The following is a 10,576-nucleotide window of genomic DNA, read 5'->3' on the forward strand; positions in this document are numbered from 1 at the left end:
GGCGGCTATGAGCACACCCTGGCCTGCCTTCCTTCATCTCCCTGTCTCACTTCCCACTCCCCTTGAGCTCACCCCTAAATGGCCCCCATGCACACGAATCCTTGTCTCGGTCACTCCTGGGGACCCCGGCCTGGGAGGGATGTAACAAGTCGGGGTATGAACTGGTTGGCACACCTAGTACCTAGCAATACAAGAGTCTTACTACTTCCACAGTCAGTTATGAGAGATGTTTGGTTGGAGGGAATCTGACTTTCTTTGAGAGAATCTTGGGAAAAACCAACCTGCGTGCAGTGATGGGCAAGATCAGTCAGCCGCTAGGTAAACGGTGCATTTTGCTCCAGCGTACAGAACAAAAACGGCAAGAACCGATGAAAAACCCCAGGGGCTCCCAGTTTGAAAATAAAGGCAGCACCTATGTTTTCAGGGGCTCTTCAAAGTCCAGTTCCACAGACGCCGAGTGCTCGTGCTTTTCCCGGCTCCAAGACGATCCAGGCTCAGCCTCAGAGAGCGGATGAGCTCCAGGCGGGGTGGCGTCGCTCAGCCAATCCCTTCCGGGGGAAACAGAAAGTCCCGTTCAAACGCACACGTCTATCGGGGACATACATGCAAACTAAGGTCACGGTCTTTGGCTAGCGGGTCCGTATGCTCCTGCAGCTCTGAGGACATGGCTCAGCAGGCCTTCCTGCTCTGCACTTCCCGCCCCTCTGCCCCTTGCGCCCCATATTCCCGCCCCCGATCTACTTCTCATTCCTGTGCAGGAATGTGAATTCATTCGCTCCCAGCCTCGCCTGGTCACCCGAGGACCTTCAAGAATTCAGGTGTCATTGGGCGCAGAAAGGCCCTGTCCCCCATGCACAGCTCCTCTTGGAACTTCGGGGACCTAGACCAAAGACTTTGGTGGTGGCGCTGTCCCAGATGCTGTGGGGGTGGCCCTGTCCAGTTGTCCACCAACCCAGCACGTGGTATTGTTAGCCCCTCCCCCACTTTTCTTTTTTTTTAATCAGAAGAGGCTGAAGTTCAGGGGCATTTAGCCAAAGAGACAGTGGGAGGCAGAGGAGGGAGGTAGTCATTCCCGGAGGCCCCAGATCTGGGGACCACGGGGGCTGCGAGGGGCGCTGTCAAGGGAAGGGCAGCCGACCGCCAGCGCTGCCTTGGGGGCTCAGGGCTTGAGGCTCGTGGGGTGGGGGAGCTGATGGAGGAACCGTTCCTGAACCAACATCTGAACATTGGGTGGGTGAGGCTGCCGGCGGCCCCCAAACCCTGCAGACTGGACTGCGCTTCCCCGAGTGGCCACCAGGTGGAGCCTCCAGACCGCACGGGCCGGCGCTCGGGGCCAGCAGGTGGCGTGTCCTCTGTGGCCACATCCCAGAGGCTCCTGGAAGGGACCTGGGGGAGCGGTGATCTCCGGCCGTGGTCCTCTGAGAGGGGACACCTCGGACTTCTGTCCTCACCACGGTCTTAGAGGACCAGGCTTCTCGGACCTCTGTCCCCCGCCGCGGACACTGGGGGAAGCGGGACGTCGGACCCATGTCCTCTGAGCAGCTTTCACTGGGGACGCTTAGGACTCTTGTCCTCGCCGTGGCTGTTCCCTATTCTTTAAATCACGTGTCCTGCCAAGCTAAGGTCAGGAAATGTGACCACTTGAGTCCCAGCCACTAGACAGCGGGTGTCTAGTCAATAGTCCCCTCTCCCATGGGTCCCTTCCTTCTCTGACCCACCAGCCTCACCCTGGCGGGTGGGGAGGTAGATGGTCTGAAGCTTGCAAGAGACACTTAGAAGTTTCTACAAAGCACAGGTGCCCTGTCCCACCTGAGGTCTGCTGGGCTGGAGGCTCTGGGAGTGACCCCCGAGAATGGCTGTGGTGTTGGGCTGTGGTTTGCTGTTTCTATCGCTGCCAGGTGATTCTCATCAGTCTGGGCTGAGAACCACTGTCTTACCGGAGGGCCAGGGCCAGGGCCAGGGCCAGGCAGGCTCTCACAGGGCCAGGAAGGGGCTTGGGGTGCCTGCTGCTTCCCGGGAGGGCTGTGGGGACACAGCTGGCTGGGTGCCAATCCTGCTATGGCCCTGCCCTGCTGAATGACCCAGACACTGGAGGCCTGCTTCTGGGTCTCTCCAGAGAGGAGAGGATTGGCCTGGGCAGCCCCTGTGGTCCTGCTGACCTCCGGTGTTTGGTGTCCTGCCTGCTGCTTCGATGGGTGGGAAGCTGAGGGACCTGGTCCCCCCCGCCCCGCCCCGGGCACTGGCCTGTGGGCTGCTGGGTGCATTGCTCCGACCTGGGCCCCTCAGTACCGACCAGGAACGGCCGTGTGGCTCAGTGGTGAAGGCCTTTGCCTGTGGAGAGGGGCTACCTTCAATCTTGGGCAGGTTCCTTTATCAGTCAAATCAACATAAAAATGGTACCTACCTCAGAGTTTTGTGAGGATCCAACAAGATAATCCACAGGAAGCGCTGTAGCCCCCAGCTCTGTGAGCTCTTTAAAAAGTCCTAGCCGGCCCCTTTACTGTGATCAGGTATCAAAAGTGGCGCGTTTCAGCTTTCTCTGCTCCGCCTCACCGCCTGGGGTTGGGAGAAGGGGGGTGGACTGGGGTAAGGGCCTGGACACTCAATGAGCCCCCACTGACTCTGGGCCGGTCCAATCACTCGGGCCCAGGGAGCAGGAGCAGTCTCCACCCAGGTGGGGCCCCTTCAGCAGCTAACACCCAGCACGCGTAGGGTGGGGGAGGGGAGCACGCTTTCCCAGCTGCCCACTTAGCACCCTGGGCTTCCCAGGCCCTGCTGTACCCTTCTGCCCAGCCTGCATCTGTCACCTTCTCTCGGCTCCCAAAACAGCACTTTCCCCGCTGAGCTCTCGCTCCAGCTGCCACCTGCGGCCCATTGTTCCTTCCCTGTCTCCTCTGCCTCCCTTTGGTCCCACCAGGTGGCCATTCACGCCATCCCCCGTGCTCCAAACTGAAGGCTGCCTCCCCAGCACCCCCGACTGGCGCGGCCAAGGCTGAGCTCTCATCTCGCCCCTGGGCCTTGCTCCTCAGCATCCCGGGAGCAGCAGCCCCAGCCCTCCTGTCGCTCAGGCCAGGAGCCCGGGGGGCTGCCCGACTGGGCTCGCTCCTCCCTCCTGCTCTGACTTGAGAGGCCCGTGTGCGGCTCTTAAGAATTCTCTCAGCCCTGAGTGTGCCCCCAGAAAGTCCAATTTCTCTGGTGTCAGGTGGGGCCTGGCAAGTGTATATTTTAGAAGCCCCCAGTGACTCTGGCTGCTAATTCATTCATTTATTCGTTCACAGGCCATTGTTCAGTGAGCAGTGTCCCAGGCTAGAGGTACAGCCTTAAGGAGAGCGCTTCGGATGTACAGACAGATAGCCGATGCTCATGCATATTTGCCGGGCAAAGGTGCATCCAGTAGGGTTGGTGACCCAGGCCCCTCTCCCCCTGACAGAGGAGCAGTAAGACAGCTGGATGACAGGGGCCAGGCTGAGGGGTTGTCTCTCCCCGCCCCCACATCCAGCTTCCTGGGAGCCGGGCACGTGCCGTGGCTGGCAGTGGACTGTCCAGGGTCAGAAGGCCCGGGTGGCTGGGCTGTTGCCATGGAGACCGATGTGCACCGGTTTAGCGGAGAACTTTGAAGTGGACTTGGATGCAGGACATCAAAGGGCACCTCCCTCTCAGGTGCAAGTCGTGGCTTCTTTTCACTGCCCTCGGCCCTTACTGCTCTTCTTTTGTTCTTGCCATTTAGATCAGAAAAGAAAACCCTTTCGAATGCTATAAATTCAAAACGTAGGCAACCAAGGGGCCTCTCTGAGGTTCAAGCCCCCCCTTTAGTCTCTTCAAAAAGCAATTGCATGTGTAGAAAAAGAGATGACCCTGCAAAGGTGGTCAGCATCGCCCGTATGTCACTGTCCAGCGAATCCAGTGGAGGGCAAACGTAGGTTTACAGTTAACCCAGCTATTGAAATCATCCTGACTGCATGTCTTTTTCCATATGAACAACTATAAACCCGCTTTTGCCCACCCCTGTGTTTACTGAGGACCTACTATGTGCCAGTGCCCAGGGGACTCAGAGTGGTACAATATGGACCAGGTCTCTGGTCTCCAGAGCTTATGATCAGGAACCGCTCCGTGCCTCAGTTTCCCCAACGTACAGCCCCAGGGGTTTCCATATGGTTTCTAAAGCCCAGGCAAAGTTCCCGCACTCACCCCCATTTTGGCCTGAGTAGATTTGCTTTGCTCTGTTTTATATGTTCTGCTTTCCTATAACATTTGTTTGAGGAAAGAACTCCATAACATTAAAAGGGGGAGGGGGATTGGGAATGAAAACCGCTGGCCAGGGATTCCCTGGGGAAAGCCTGTTGGGCAGTGCCCCCTGTCACCTTCCTTTCCTCCCTGGGCAGCACCACTACCCTCTCTCTTCTCAACAGGTGACCGAGTGACGTCAGGCCCGATTACAAAGGCCACCTGAGTCTTTCCCGAAAGCCACTTACACTGTCCGGGCAGGGAAGCGTGAAGTGGGCCTGGGACAGGGCGCTTTATTGACTGTCTCCTGTCTCGAGGAGCTGCAGGAAGGCTTTATTAACTTGGCAAAACCAATCTCATTTAAGGGCACTGCGCTGCCTGGGCCCACTCAAGGTTCAAGCGATATTTCTACCCCTAGGCCGAGTCTTCTCGTGTTTATGCCTTTAGTATGCACGTTGCCTTTCTCCCTCAAGGCCACACTGATGCAAAGAGCAAAGAGTCTGGGTTGCAGGACAGCTTCTAGCAAAACACCCGAACTGAGCGACATCACCCCACCCACGGGGGCTGCTGCAATGTCCTCTCTTGCCTCAACGTCACGGCGTCCTTCCAGAGATCACAGGCTCCTGGGTGCTCAGGCTGTGCCTCCCACTTCACTGTGCACTGTCCCAGGCACACAGTGGGCCTACAGTAGAGGCCGGAGGATGGGCCACCTGCTGCTGGGTGTGTAGGATCAGTGGCCTCGGTTTCAGCAGCTTTGGGGGACCCCTTCCTTCTGGTGATGTGTGTGTGTGTGCGCGTGTGTCCCTGGGGCACCCAAACACTGGCTTTGCAGAGAGACAACATTTCCTACAAGACAACAGTCAATATAAATCCAATTGGACATAATGACTGGATTTCTCTCCCCCACTCAGAGATGGTGACAGTGATTTCTCAGATGCCTTTTAGTTACAGACAAGTTTCTGAACAAAATAATTAGGTTTGAGTCTTTGCAGCCTGCCCTATTGGACTATTGATTACCCACTAAAATCTTCCCGGCGGATGTCTGGGTGTGCGGTTGGCATGGCAAGTGGGTAAAGACAGCTCTGAACAGGTGTGGGGGCCTCCACGGAGCTGGGTTCTGAGTCCGCGGTCCCTCCCAGAGCTCTCAGCTGCTGAGGATCACCTGTGGGCACCCACCTGTCAGCACCTCCAGTGTCAAACGTCAGCTGTCCCTGAAGCACCGAAGTCCAGGGGGCCAAGTTCCAGAGCTCACTGCCCTGACCTCACACCTGTGTGACCTTGGGCAAGGCTCTGTCCCTCTCTGGGTCTGCTTTCCTCTGTGGAAAAGGCAGCTGTTAAACTCAATAACCCCCAGGGCCCCACCCAGCACTGATGGTCTAGCCCAGTGCTGTCCAATAGAAATACCCCATGAGCCACAAATGGGAACCACACAGGAAATTTTCAACTTGCTAGCAGCCATGTTAAAAAACAGGCAAAAAGTAACTGGCAAAATTCGTTTTAATGATACATTTTATTTAACCCTATGTATCTAAAATATTGTTGTTTCAGCATGTCAACAATATAAAAATTATTAATGAAATGTTTTGCTGATTTTAAGAGGCAAGGGGAATGAAGACAGGCAGTGCGAGGCTGGACTGGGCACGTCCCATTGGGACTCTCTGAAGACATTTGGCATTATCCTAAGTGCAAGGCCACGGGAGGCTTTTAGGCCAGGGTGTGGCATGAGAACACTGAGTTTTTGGCTCTCTCCAGCAGGTGGGCGCGGGGGGCCCGTCGGGCAGCCACCGGGCGCCCCTGCCATGGTGCAGGTGAGCGTGGAGAGCCAGGGCACAGGGCTAATGAAACGCGCTCTTCACAGCGGGTGGCTCCTCTGCGGCCGCCAATTACAGCAAATGTCCTCAGACAGGTTAGTGATTCTATTATAGTGGCCCAACCTGGAGACCTGCATTTTACAGATAATGTTGCATGAAGCCAGTTAATGCAGTGATTGAATTATTAAGTTAGAGCGTCTATGACTTAATTTCATTGGCCGTCAGCGAGGCATCCTTCAAGTAAATTGACATGTGCTCCGCCGTCCCTCTTAAAACCGGTACAGCAGATTCGGTTACATCCTGTATGGAAAATGTTCCGTTACAGTACACAGAACTCAGAAAAGGGGGAAAGTGAAATGCTTTTTTTTTTCTAATTGGAGCTCATTTTTTTGTATGTGTTAAACAATGGACAGAGCTGGCTTCAAAGGGGAAAAAAAATGCTTATTGACTGAGGCAGATCTGGCCGAGACCTTCCAGGAGCACTTGGAAAGAATGTGAAGTGTGCTCCTTTTCAGGGTAAATAAATAGCAATTAGGCCAACGCGGTTGATGGTATTGTTTTGATCTTCTGTGTCTGCTTTTTGTCGAGGTGTTCCATCAGTTGTTGAGAAAGAGGTGTTAAATCCCCCAGTTTGGATTGTACAACCCAAGTTGTTTTCCCTCCCCTTATTTTTATATATTTTGAAGCTCTATCGTTGGGTGCATACATATTATAATTATTATGTCTTCCTATTGAATCGATCACTTTTATCACTGTGAAAACTTCTTTTTTACATCTCTGTTTGGAGTTTGTCTTTAAATCTATTTTATCTGATATTAATATAGCCACGTTAGCCTTCTAATGCTTATGGTTTGCATGGCATATTTTTTTCCATCCATTTACTTTCAACCCACCTGTGTCCTTATAGTTAAAGAATGTCTCTTACGGAGTTTGGACTATTTTTTTAAAAACCCATCCTGACAATTTCTTTTAATTGTGGTATTCATTTAATGCTTAATGTATTTCATCTATCATTTTATTTTTTGTTTTCTACTTGACTCCTCTGACGTTTTCTGCTCATCTGTTCCTCCTTTCTTGCTTTTTGAAATTATTTGAATACTTTATAAAATTATTGATACTTGATAGAAATTTAATTTTACTTTTCCTGTTAGCTGTTGACCCATTCTTTCTTGTATTATTTTTACAGCGATTGCCCAAGAGGTTACAATATCCATCCTTAACGTTTCACACTCAAATGTAGAGTTATAACAATATACCGTTTCGCACAGAATACAGAAATCTGGCCACTTTACAGCCCCATAGCCACCCGCATACTTTAAGGTAGAGTTGTTATAAGTGACACATTTACACGTGTCATAAATTCCTCAAGGCAGCATTATCATTTTAAATAGTTAAAGCTTTATAAAGAAAACAAAGGGGAAAAGACAAAAAACAAAATAAGACACCCCCCCCCCCAAAACCCCTCAAGTCTTGCCTCGTGCCAGACATCTACCTTTCCTGACACTCGCCACACTTCTCTGAGGACCTGGGTTTCCACCTGCTCTCGCTTCCGCTCAGCCTGGCTCAGGGCACAGCCCCAGCCCCGGGAGAAGCGGCCGCGAGTGGCCACAGAGCTCAGCCCTGAAAGCCTGCACCCCCCCCGGCCCCTCTAGGGGGGAGCCCCGGGACACAGAGTGGGGTTGATCACCTGCCTCAGTTCCGAGCAAGGCCTGTTTCTTGGCTTCTTTCCACTTTCCCGCCTCGTCCCACACCCCTTCTCCGGGTCCCTCCCCAACGAAGGCACCTGCTGGGTCCTGGGAATACATGGCCCTGACTAGGAATGAAGACCCCAAAAGGTGGAGGAGTTCTATGTGTTCCTGCTCCAGACTTCATCAAATCTACGCACAGACCGGCGGTGTCCCGCGTGGCCTTCTAGCGGCTACATGGTGCTCCTCCGCCTGTCACTGGTTGATCCCCTCGTGATGGAACCCGAGGCTGCCTCCTGCTCCCCTCTGCTGCAGACAACACGGCAGCGGCTGTCCTCACGCTTGTCCCCCTAAGGCCCCAGCAGAGCTTTCCCCGAGACATGGATGGAGAGTGACGGCTGGACCAGGGGTGCCTGCTGAGACCTGATTCCACCGCCAAGCACTCCTGGTTGCTCCCAGGAAGGCTGCACGGTCCCCGCTCCACCCCAAGGATAGGAGCCCGTTTCCTTCCCTCTTCCCTCGCAAATGGCATTTACCCAGCTTCCTAACTGTTGCCACAATGTAGCGCTTGTATCTCACTGTCGTGTTAATCGGCATCTCTCTGCTTGCTGGAGTGTCTGTCTCTCCGTGAGCCTGGTGGCCCTCCGGGCTTCCCCTTCTGGGAACTGCCTGTCTCACTCCGCTGGCTCTTCGCTGGGCAGCTTACCGCCTTCCCGACTCGTGTGTTAACCAGTGGGTCAGGTTTTGTTAGCCCAGGGACCTCTGAGTCTCTTCAGGATGCCTTTGTTCATTTCTGCTCTGACCCATTCTTCACATTTCACAGCTTAATGCCTGGGCGATACAATTGTTTTCCTTATATCCAAGTTCTCTGCTGCGGGGACACCTGAGGATTTTCCCAATGGACCACCCTACACCTTCCGCCTGCTCAGCACTTTCGTCTCCCCAGAGCCAGAGAACACTACGCTAGGATCACCCCCCTCTTAACCCCTTCGACTCTGTGAGGGGGGCCTCTCACCACGCTGAGTGACAGATGAGAAACTGAGGCACGTAAAAGTTGAGTAACATGCTGGAGTTGGCGTGGCTTCTTGTGTTCACCATTGCAGCCTTGCTACCAGAATGTGTAAGCACCCTGAGGACAGGGATTTTGTCTGTTTGGGCCGTTACTGTCTCTCCAGAATCTAGTGCCTGGCACCTAGACAGCCCTCAACAAATATATGTTGAATGAATGAATGAATGAATGAATGAATGAATGATAGACGCTGAGCTGTCACTCTCTAAGGGAATGCCTGTGCATTCCTATTTAATCCTAAAAACAACACTGCAGCAGGTCCAGTTAGTAGCCCCATTTCAGAGATGGGGAAGCTAAGGCTTGGAGAGGGTACATAACCTGCCCAAGGCCACTGATTAAAGAAGCAGCAGGCCGGGACCCCGGCATCCTGACTGGGGCCCTTAACCAGATGCCTCTGTGCCCCAGGGACGTGGGGGCGGGGCCTGCGTCTTGGGGTTCAGAAACTCCAGGCACTCTGGGGCACTCCACGAGTGTGATCCCCTTCACAGGCATCTGAAATGACTCCCGCCGTGGGCCCTCTCCTCGGAACTGGCTCTCCTCCCTGATTAATATTTAAGTTACACACATCCCGGGACACGCAGGAGTCCCCACGTCGCTGGTTACGTATCCAACCACCTTCCTCACACGCCAGGGGCACAGGGGAGTCTGGGAGGAAGCGAGGGGGTGGAGAGGAGGGCGCGCCCACCCACCCTGCTGCGCTAGGCAGCCTGCGGACACGGGTGAACCGAGCCCGGGCTCCACTGCAGGGGAACATTTATTCTAAGTGGCTTTCCAAGAAAATAGCTCCTGTTCCTCCCGCCCCCTAGATGGGCCTCCAGGGCCCTGGCTACGTCAGGATGGCTGCTTCCCTTCCGTTTGTAGAGTAGAGGGACCTGGAAGCCGAAGCAGACCCTCACCCCTTGGCGGTGCAGGTCACAGCCCCCAACAAGCATCCTCCCTGTCACCCATCTCTCTCTCTTTTCCCATTTCTTTTAAAATTACATTTATTGGGGTAAAGTTGGTTAGTAACATTGTATGTTTCAGGTGTGCAACTTTGTAAGTCATCACCTGCTGTGTGCTCACCACCTGGAGCCTAGCCTCCTTCCCTCACCTGGCACTTGACCCCCCCCCAGCGTCCCCTCTGGGGTGGCTCTGTTGCCTGGATCCGGGAGTTGCTTTTTGCTGAACGTCCCACATGTTAGTGAAATCATTCGGTCCTTGCTCTTTTCTGTCTGACCGACTTCATTTAGCATGATGCTCTCAAGATCCACCCGTGTTGTCGCAAGTGGCCCTAGTTCATCCTTTTTAATGACTAGTATCGGCTGTAAACAGGCACCACCGTCTCCATCACACCGGACAGTCCCCTGTCCCCGTTTCCACACCACCCGCGGGAGGGGACCCGAGGGCCGGGGGCTCAGGCTCGAGGTGGGGGGTGGGGTGGGGTGCAGAGTGGCTTCCCCAGGGAATAAAGATCTGTCCCTGGGTCCCCGCACCCTGCGACCCCCTTCCCTGGCACGGCCACCCCTCATGACCAATTTCAGGGACAGTGGGGATCTAAGAGCGGCTTCAGCTCCTACTCGGGGCCCCAAGAAAGCACTAAACCCTGACTCCTCACCTTGGCTTCTGACTCTTCACCCCGGGACCCCTGACCCTTAGCCCTGGAGCCCCCAATTTCTTTCCTCTGCGCCCCAGCTGCTTCCCCCGGGCGGCCACTGGTTGCCGGGGAGAATCTGCCACCTGAGGTCTGACGGGGAGCCGGGCAGGGCGGCGCGGGGCTGGGCGGGGTGAGGCCCCTCCTTGCAGCGACA

The sequence above is a fragment of the Miniopterus natalensis genome, chromosome 14 (assembly GCF_054644295.1).
Source record: "Miniopterus natalensis isolate mMinNat1 chromosome 14, mMinNat1.hap1, whole genome shotgun sequence".
NCBI classification, from domain to species: Eukaryota; Metazoa; Chordata; class Mammalia; order Chiroptera; family Miniopteridae; genus Miniopterus; species Miniopterus natalensis.